Raw genomic sequence first — 10,652 nt, 5'->3', positions numbered from 1 at the left:
GGCTGAGTTTCATGACTTTAATCACAATTATAAACAGTTCATGTTGAAGTTACAGCAGGAGATTCACTGTAAAGAAACAGAGACACTGAACTGAGGCGGCAACAGGAATAAACACAAACTACAATAAAACAATTTGTAAATAAACACAAAGCAAAAACTCACTTTACTCTCGATGTTGACACATATTTATTAAGTCAGATCATTTACACTCGTGTCATATCTCACATATATGTAACATGTGAGGGGAAATATTATCATCACATATAAACATCCTCTGGATATATGAAGATATAAGTTCATAACATGTAGGAAATCCTCAGTAAAATCAGTATATGTACATTTATTAAAAATATCTATGATGAATTTTTATACGGTATAACATGTTGTGACCATATATGTTAAGGATATATATTTAATTTATATATGTAAGTTTATTAAAACAACACAGATATAAAAATGTCTATATGTTTTTCTAATTAATTTCTCATGAATTTTAAACACGTCAGTTGGACTCTATTGTTTATAATATCAACATATATCAACAGGCTGTGATGGATATATATTAATGTAACATAAATCTACAATATAAGCCACATACGTAAACATACAGATTTGTATGGGCTGGACATATTTCGATATATGAAATAGTTCCAATTTCTATTGGTTTTCTTACATATTTTTTGCATGTTTTTATTTTATATGTACATATATTTAAAATATAGAAATTCAGTATATGTAAATAAAGTACATTTGCATATGGGACAATAGTTATATTGAGTTAAAAGTTAATATGAGTTCTTCTGAAATAGAGGAAAAGTAGAACTTATTGGAAATATTAGAAGCTCAAACTTGCACTTGAAGTGATTCTGTGTTTGAGAAAAAGCGTCTGTATCTTCAGAATAGAAACAGTCGATTATAAAACAGACATTAAAGCAGATTAATTTGTGGTTGCTGGGGAAACAGGAGGAGTTCAGCTGCAGTTTTTCCTCATGAACTTTAGTCACAGACTGTTCATTGGTCTGAAACCTCCTGCTCTCATAATGAATCTACGGACCGGCGTCACTCGGCCTTCACATGACAATTCTCAGGTGTCAAAAAAAAAAAAAAAAGCTGCTGATTGTCACGTCTGTGTTTCACATGTGAGGCGGCGCTGGAGGCGCTGAGGCTCAGGGCTTCATTAAGTGAACTCATGAAGTGTGTGAGAGGTCAAAGCCCACGCAGCGCTGCCTAATAAGAACACCACCACCACCTCCACCCCCAGACACTGGGCCTGTCAGTTATCATCCCAGACCTCCTTACTGGTCCTCTGTTCCGCACCAGTAAGCCGGCCTGGTAACCACTAACCACTGGGTGGTGTGTGTGTGTGTGTGTGTGTGTGTGTGTGTGTGTGTGTGTGTTCTTTGGCACAGACACCGACACGTTGGAGAAAAGAGTCAGACACTTTAGATCAGACACAGTTCAGTTCTAACTTTCACCTTTACGACAGGTGTCTCACCTTTCACCTTTCACCTTTCACCTCACCTGCTGAAGCACGTCTGACAGCGCCAGTCAGTCCTTAATTGATCAATGGATTATTCAATGTATAAAAAAGTGAAGTCATGAGGAAGCGAAAGAAAAGACTCGATCTAACGACCTTCTGATTAGTAGAAAAACTTCCTGCCGATAAAAATCTGTGACTAAATCCAACAAATATTCACATTTAAGAAGTTGACACCTGTGAATGTTTTATTTATAAATGACTCAAAACAATTCACCGTGAAGGTTTAGAGGCCGCACCAACCACCGTCCTATGAGGGAGGAGCTACAGGTGTGATGACCACGAGTGTCGCTGCCAGGTATCAGGAGTTACTACTAACAGATGCTGGAAATGCGTTGCTGATGCTGATGTCACAAGAGGAGAAAACATAACATCCCTCAATGGAAAAACAGAACATTTACAACTTATCTAAAAAATTAAATCTCTTCTATATTGATGGAAACGAGTGGATCTTCTGTGAGACGTGGAATAAAGGTTTTTAATCTTCTGTGAGACGTGGAATAAAGGTTTTTAATCTTCTGTGAGACGTGGAATAAAGGTTTTTATTCTTGGATGAAAAAATCTTGATCTAGTCCAGATTTAAGGTCCAGAAAGAGACAAGAAAGAGGGAAGAAATCAGGGCAGAAAGATGTGAAATCACACCTGTTGCCCCTTGAAGTGGCAAACAGTGGCGTTTAATACCAAAGATAAGAGTTGAATTTCAAAATAAGACGCCAAGACAGTTTGTTTACCTGAATAAAATCCAGTTTAACCCTTTAAACTCTGGTATTTCATTTAAAAAGCTTCAGAAATTCACATTTAACCTTGTTCTCTCTCCTGTCCAGGTCACTGAAGCTTCTTCACGCCGACACCTGATGAAAGTTTAACAAGGAAATTAAATATTATATAACAAGAAGGAGATGAAATGAAATGATGAAATGAGAATTTTTTTAAACATTTTTTTCTACAGATTTTCATTCAATCCGACGTCTGAGCTGCAGCGTCTGACAGCAGAGACTCATCACTGACCTGCGTTTGTCTTGTTCCCACATCAACACCTAAAGTACTGCTGGCTGTTTCCGGACTCTGTGTGTGTGTGTGTGTGTGTGTGTGTGTGTGTGTGTGTGTGTGTGTGTGTGTGTGTGTGTGTGTGTAAATCACTGAGACAGGAGGCAGCGACTCTGTGATCAACTCTGTCCACACACACACATCAGCCTCACTAACATGACTTCATACCCACACACACACACACACACACACACGCGCACACACACACACACACACACACACACACACACCAGGCTGTCCCTGCTCTGTCAGTGGCTGACAGCTCCTGATGACAGCGGCGAGGCGGTTGGCGTGACTGCAGTAGTGGCGAGTGAGCGAGAGAAGCCGTCATTAAGAGCTACAGCTTGTTTCCACAACAGCAACATCAGTGATTATTGTAAGGTGTCACTTCCTGGTTTGGCATTCCCATGGCGACCACATTATTAAAGAGGAGGGGCCAGTAGGGCTGCAGGAAGTCTCGTCGTCTTGGTGGAGTTTAGATTTGAACCTCCTGTCGCACGATTCATCACTTCCTGTGATTGTCACATGACTTTCACTCACAGATGTTTCATATTTATTGTGTCATCGTCTTCAGTGACACAACAGGAAGTCCACAACATTACGTCGTTAGATTTTGCAGCAGAACAAAGGTTTTTCTGGAGCTTTCGACCGCATCACACTGTCTTCATCAGCAGCTCCAGTTTGTTCGGTTGACGTAAAGATGAGAGACAGAGCAGCACCACCTGGCTTTTGTGTGTGTGTGTGTGTGTGTGTGTGTGTGTGTGTGTGTGTGTGGTCTCAGTGTCTCATATGACATGCTGTAAGTGTGTATGAGTGTGCTGCTTCCTTCTGAGAGACCTCCAACATCTAAGAAGTGATAACGGATGAACAGAAAGTGTGTGTGTGTGTGTGTGTGTATGTGTGTGTGTGTGTGCGTGTGTGTGCTTGAGAGGATGAGTGTGAGACGTCCTAAAAACCTACGACAACATTACCTTAAAGACTTAAAATATTGATTTTGAGCCACGCTCAACAACTTCATCCACTGAGGAAGCCCAAGAGATGTGGTTGAAAGCTTAGGAAACAATAAGTAACCCTAACACAGCAAAACAAAAAACAAAAAATTCTTTCCAGGAAACTTGGATAGAGACATTTTTCACTTTCATAATTTACTATGTTTTCTTAAAAACTCTAATTTAATGAGCAGCTTAATAAATGTAGTAAAACTTTATCGTCACTTTCCTTTATAATCAGAACCAAACTGCGTGATGCTTTCTAGGAAACATCTGGTTAAAGTACCAGATCATTTTTAGGATATTATGAGGAAAGTTTCCAGGAAGTTTCCTGGAAAAACAGGATGTAAAATAAAGCGTTAATGGAATAATTAACGTTATGAATTGAATTGTCTATTTTTGTGAATAACAACCCACAAATTTGCTCTTGAAATCATTCAGGAGACAATAAACTTTATCCACAGACCCTTGAATTAAAAAGCAGTTTGAAGGACTCGGCAGCTGAAATGAAGAAATGTTTATGATCTAAAATGATTGAAACGCTGCTGTCACTTGATTTCGTGGAGTTTCATCAGACTCTTCCTTCTCCTCATCAAACAGAAACACATGCAGACATTTCCTCCTCTGTTCTCTGTTCTCATCAGCAGCTCCATTGACAGGCGCCTCCCGTCCCTCCATCCCTCCGTCTCTCCTCCCTCCTCCGTCTCTCCGTCCATTCTTCGGAGGGGCACAACCTGCACTAATCTGCCACCCGGCGCTGGTTTGTTCCCCCGTTCACCCTTCTCGTTCATGCACAAGAAGAATACCGGCTCCTCTTCCCTCTGTTTTTCTTTCTCATTCTGTTTCTGCTGCTGTGGGGTGAGCGGCAGGTCAGCCCTATTAGCCTTTTTCACTGTTAGCAGCCCCGCTAAACAAGACAAGCTTTTATTTCATTCACAGAAAGAGACACATGCGCACAAACTGGGCCGGCACGAACGCATGTACGCCAGCGAGCTCTGTGACTCACTTTGTTGTTTTGTTGTCCATCTTTTGTGACGTATTTCATGGTCATTTTTCCAACCTTGTCTTATTTGGAGCTCTGTTTGTTTGGAGTTAAACGCTCTGACTGCAAAGGATCATGGGTAGTGCAATTTGCACACATTATAAAATGATATATAGTACATGCCAATTATATCTCATCTTAAAGTAATGTCCTGTAGCTCGGGGTTGGCAGAGAGGCCGTTAGCATAATGGTTGCTAATGGCTAACCTCCAGGATTACTTCCTGATCCGATGGGTTGTGTTGTTGTGTTCTGTGTTGGGCCTCACCACAGGTGTTTTCAGTGACTGAAGAGGGGGGTTATTGGAACTGGTCCTCCTACATATGGAAGATAGCTAGATTAGCTGAAGATAGCAGCTAATATTGCTGACCTGTATTTGATTGCCTTCACCTTAGCTTTTATGTGACAAAGCGTAGCTGCTAATCAAATCATATAAGCTAAACTGAAGCCAAAGTTAGCAGCTAAAATAGCAGCTAATATTGCTGACCCTGTATTAGTTTACCGTCACCTTAGCATTTGTGTGACCACATGTTCATGCTAATCACTTTATCCAAGCTAAACTGATGCTAAAGTCAGCCGCTAATGTTACTAGCTTATCATTTCTTTTCTTTTAAGTCATTTTTTTTTACCTTTTACATTTTTAACCTTTAGCTTCAACTTAGCCTCAGCAGCTAATATTATGCTGTGTTATTTAATAAAACCAGAGCCTTAAGACGGACATATGTTATTAACATTAACCTTGTTATAACCAAAGTTAGCAGCTAATGCATCAGTTTAACATTGACTTTCTTATGGCTGATGTAAGCAGCTTAAGTAATCAAGGTATATTGCATTTATATTGTAAGCTAATTTGCAAAGTTACTTACATTTTTATGTTTTTAGCATTTTGCTTTTGCATAAACATTGTGATGAACAACATTAGAAGTTAATGTTAAAAACATTGCATAATTTGAGGTGAATATTTTGTGATTGCCAAAAATAATTTTAGCTAACCATACCATAGCCAAAGCTAGGGGCTAATTTAACAGACTTGTCACTTGAACTAAACCTTGATTTTAACCCTAACCCTTGCTGTATTTGAAGCTAGTTTTAACTGTAAATAATTAGTTCTAAGTTTTTTTAATCATTTATCACCGAAGTCAGTAGCAAATGACACTTTACCTTTACATTAGCTTTAGCCATGAAGTGACCAAAGTGTGTAGCAAGGGCGACTAAAGTTAGCAGCAAAGGTTATCGATAAGCTTTTAGTTTTACTGCTGCCTTTTCATGAAAGTTTGCGTACATAGACTTAGACCCACGCATTTACACATTCATATGGCTAAATATAATGATAAACAAGAGAAAACCAATGCTCAACAACAGATCTGTCAGTATTTATGTTGGCCGTGTTGTCATACCTTTTCATCTCAACTTCAAGTGAGGTGAAAGTTAACGAATCCACTGCAGCCCAGTGAAGAATCTGTTTGTGTAAATTCAGTCCAGGGAGCTTACATAACCCAACAACCTCGGACCATGTGAGGTCAGGACAAAACAAGGTGTATTATGGGATGTTTCAACTGCATGAGGACAAGGGGAGGTCAACTGGACAGGAATCTCATCAGTGCAGATCCCATTTAGGCGCTCAGGCGGTGGACTCGAGGTAACAGAAGTGGGTTTGTGGCTGGAACGTTGCCAATTCAAATCCCCCCATTGGTACAAAGAATCTGGACAATGCATTTCTGCTGATCTATAAGGTGCATTTGAACATTCTGGTCCAGTTTACGATTGTATTCAGTTGTTGTCTTCATTGACTGGTGAATTTGTTCTCTTTTACTGCAAAAAGAAACACAATTTTGTTCAAGGGAATAAAAAACCTAAAAAGCATCAAAGGCAAAGACAAATAAAAGCAGAGAAAAGTAAGAAAGTCACAAAACTAAACATAAGATTTTCTTGAAAAAGTACACATGCAATGTAAAATGATATGGCTGCCATGTTAATACCAGGACATGCGTTCAAAATAAGGAGTTATAATGAAGTTAAAGACTGTAGTTATCAATCTCTTGGGAGCTATGACTGCCAAACCCTGATCATCGCTAATCACTTTTCCATGACACGTTTTCCAATTCCCTTCAGTTTAAAGACGGCTCATTTGTAAAGATTTGTGAACAGTGCAACAATTAATATTCAAATGACCCGACAATGAAGATGAACATTGTCTTCATCGCATAGTAAAAATTATTTTGTCTCCGCTATGGTCTTAGTAATTATTTATAATTATATTAATATATGTCCCAGGTTGATTCCACACAGTCAGCAATTATTGTGCTATATGACACAAAAACTGTAAATATTCAGTGTATATCCTGTAAGACCTGAGCATATTAAAAAAGCTTGGGTCACCTACCAGAGGCCTGGGGGCTGGAAGGATCTGCACAGTGTCTTCTGGACAAAGGCTTCAGATGTTGAACTTGGGGGGGGGGGGGGCTTAACCTTCCACATCTGTTCCAGTTGTTTCTTCACTTGGATGTGGATGTTGGTCTCCTGCTCGTCCCTTGTTCCCACATTGTCTGATTTGTTAACTTGACTTCTGCATGCTTCACTAGCAGTGTGGCGCCAAAGCACCTGCGGATTCTTGTGCTTTTATTGCATGAAGAAAATCAAGGGATTCAGAATTTGACAGAGTCACTGAAGTGTGTACGTCAACTTCAGGCCCATATATTGACCTACTGATGCTTGTTTACCTGTTTTCTCTTGTACTTACCTGAACACGAACACCCTTGTAGCTTCACTGCTGCTGGTTTTCTGGATATTTTCCTCATGCTGTCTGGTTGTAGATGGTTTTTGGCCGGTACCCTCAGCCCTCCACTCACCCTGGGTGTGCCAGCTAGGAGTGGATGTGAACTCTGGGGAAACGCCGGAGCTGATTAGGCCATGTCCTGCTGCTGTCATTAGGACACAGTAGAAACACTCAGCTTAATGGGGGAGACGCATCGCAGCTAATTGCCTCAATTTGGATGAAGCCCTGTGACAGCTCGCTGGTGAGGAAGGGCACACACAAGGTCAATTGTCCTGCGCCTGAATGCTAAACTCATTTCTGATGTGTTATGATTGACCAAGTAGACACTAATGAACAAGGAAGGGTCATTATTTCAGGGTTCAGGGAGTACAGAAACCACGGCCAAGCACAAGGAGCCCGTTTTCCGCCTCGGTGCACCGAGCTCGGTGAGCGAAATCATATCATTTCAACTTTCGTCATTCCAACGTCAGCCCCTGTCATTTGGAAAATGACCTGCTACAAAGTGTTGCCCAGGACTTTCTGTCTTTGAGACATTCATAAAACAAACAAGGTACACAAAAGTACAAGACGTACAGTGGACACGGGACGTTCTGAACTTTGCAGCAGACAGCCAACTCCACCAGATGGCGAGTCGTGATGAAGTAAAGCGGATTCAAGCATCAAATGTGCGTTTGATGTGCGAATTACATTTTCACTATCAGAGCAAAGACGTGACAAGAGGGAAAAGTACAAGAGGAACAGTGGACCGAAACTGTTTGAATGAAATGATAGACTGCCAACTTCGTCAGATGGCAAGTTGTGACGACAGTAGATTCTAATGTGCGAATCATTTTCAATATCAAAATGAAGAGGAAATGAGATTTGAAAGTACAAGAGGGACATTGGACCAAAACTGTCTGAATCCACTGGTAGACTTTGAAGTTGATATCAATATATAAGATGTAAGAATGATGTAGATGTAAATCTACAGTTCTCAAAAGTACATCCCTGAAAATCAGGAAATAATCACTTATAATTAACATAACTTACTGTTCAGTAAGTGCTCATTCAGGCACTTCTGGTGCAAATTGCACCAGAAATACTCATCAGAGCTTAAAACTCACTTGATAAAGGAGAGTATGAGTTGCCAGTTGAGGAGAAGGAAGTGGCAGTAATGGATGAGTAGGAAGAACGATGTGGAGGACTTGAACAGGGGGTTAAAGATGATGTTGAGGTAAAGGACAAGACACGAGTCATTGTGTGGTGATCAACAGAAGCAGAAAGAGACGTAGTAGTGGACAGATAACATGGAGGATAATACAGACACAGTACAGGTGTGACATAGGCTGTCAATGAAGAAGAAACAGAAAGATGGCAAAGCGAGGACTGGGTTACACTTGAATAAAACCAGTTCGTACGACACGCTGTCCGAACTGAAAGGCCTCGTACACCCTGGTGGTATTCGTGGCAATTTGTGGCGTCGACATGTTCCTTCAGTCCAAAATTCCAACGCAACCTCTGTGACTGAAAAGTTATGTCAGCGGGATGGATACGTCACTTCTGATTGGTTAGAGCTAATAACCAATCCATCAAAATGCAAAACGGTTACATGAAGATGGTGCAAGACTGAATTCATTAATTCAGCCTGAGTAAAATGTGGAGCAAGAAGAGGATTGAGGAGATAGTGATGAAACTCGAAAGGACTCCGACGTCAAGTTGGAAGTGGAGGAGATGTCGGACAAGAAGAAGAAAAAAGTGAGAAGAATGAAGAGAAAGTGGAAAGAATCAGTTATTGAAGAGATGAGGTGAAGAAAAAGGACAGAAGCCCTGATGAAGAGAAAATGGGAGGTGGGGTTCTGGAGGTGGGTGGAGGTAAAGAGAGACATGTGGGAGCAGGACGGGGTGCGTGCCTCCATCCCAGACACACTGGAGACACTTTAACAAAGACAGGAGAGGAGACGACATGCAAACACACTAATGACCTCCATCACACACAAAACAGGCCTGTTTCCACCCAAACGCATGAATCCTTCAGATCACATCAAATCACACTGTACTGATACAGAACAGGACTTTAACACTGTATCCGTGGTTACGCATGTCTCTGTCGAGGAACTTTACGAACACGAGCATGAAAAAAGATGTTTCATAAGTGTGAAACATGATGAACTAAATGGACTGAACCTAATCAACAAACCAGTACTATTACTAATGCCTCTGATAATAATAATAATAATAATAACAATAATAATAATAATAATAATAATGTAGGTATGGATACTTTTGCATCCAAACAAATAAAAGAAAATTCTCATTTACAATTCAGATTAAATCACAAATTATTTGAAAATAATAATAAATGTCATTTAACACATAACATAAGGTTCAGAAACACCTGCATACAGCCAGATGTTCAGATGTACATATTTTAGTTATGGTAAAAAAATAAAAAATAAAGAAATAATCTATTATTTGTTTACAACTAAATTTCAAAATAACTGTTAATATCTACCTTTTGAAAAAGGTGAAGCCTTGTAAATTGTTTTTTGTTTTTTTTTAAACACCTGAACAGCTGGTTAATATTTGACAAAGATATTAGAAATACATTTTCACAATTTCCTTTTATAGAACACAACCAAACTTTTATTGATATTCAGCTTTTTATAAAAAAGTGAACAAAACTAAAAATGCTTAAATCCAGATTTATTTATATCGCACTTTTCAAATTACAAATATGTTTCAGGACACATTTCAGAGGATTCATATTTTTTTGTTGTTTAAATACAGTCACCATACAAACATCAGATTGTTGTTCATCACGTTTAGATCTGCTCACCATGCAGTTTTGCATATTTGGCAAATGATAATAATTTTTACATAATAATCAGTGTTTAATTTAATTTAATTTAATTAATCTAAAGACTTAATATCATTGTTAAATCAATTTTACTTATCTATCTATCTTATTACAAATTAGTTTCACAGGGTTTTGAGACGCCCTCTAAACGTAGATTTGAAGACAAAAAAGTTCAAAAAGGATGAATCCCTCCTCCAGGATGGACAGTTAAAAAAAAAAGTACCTTTCATAATTCAAAGTTCATCATTTGGTTGTGAAATGAAAAGGAAGAAAAAAAGGAAGAAAAACCAGGAGAAAAAGAAAAAACTGCAGAAAGGTAGAATAAAACGGAAAAGAACAAAGACGAGATGGAAGAGAAGAAAGACGTGAGCGGTGTTTTGTTCGGCGCTGCCCTTTTCCACTCTGGAACACCACTGGTGACACGTTCA

The sequence above is a fragment of the Seriola lalandi genome, unplaced genomic scaffold (genome assembly GCF_002814215.2).
Source record: "Seriola lalandi dorsalis isolate HSWRI2012SDOR001 ecotype SW California unplaced genomic scaffold, Sedor1 jcf7180002054837, whole genome shotgun sequence".
NCBI classification, from domain to species: Eukaryota; Metazoa; Chordata; class Actinopteri; order Carangiformes; family Carangidae; genus Seriola; species Seriola lalandi.
Note: the sequence above shows the minus strand (reverse complement) of the source record.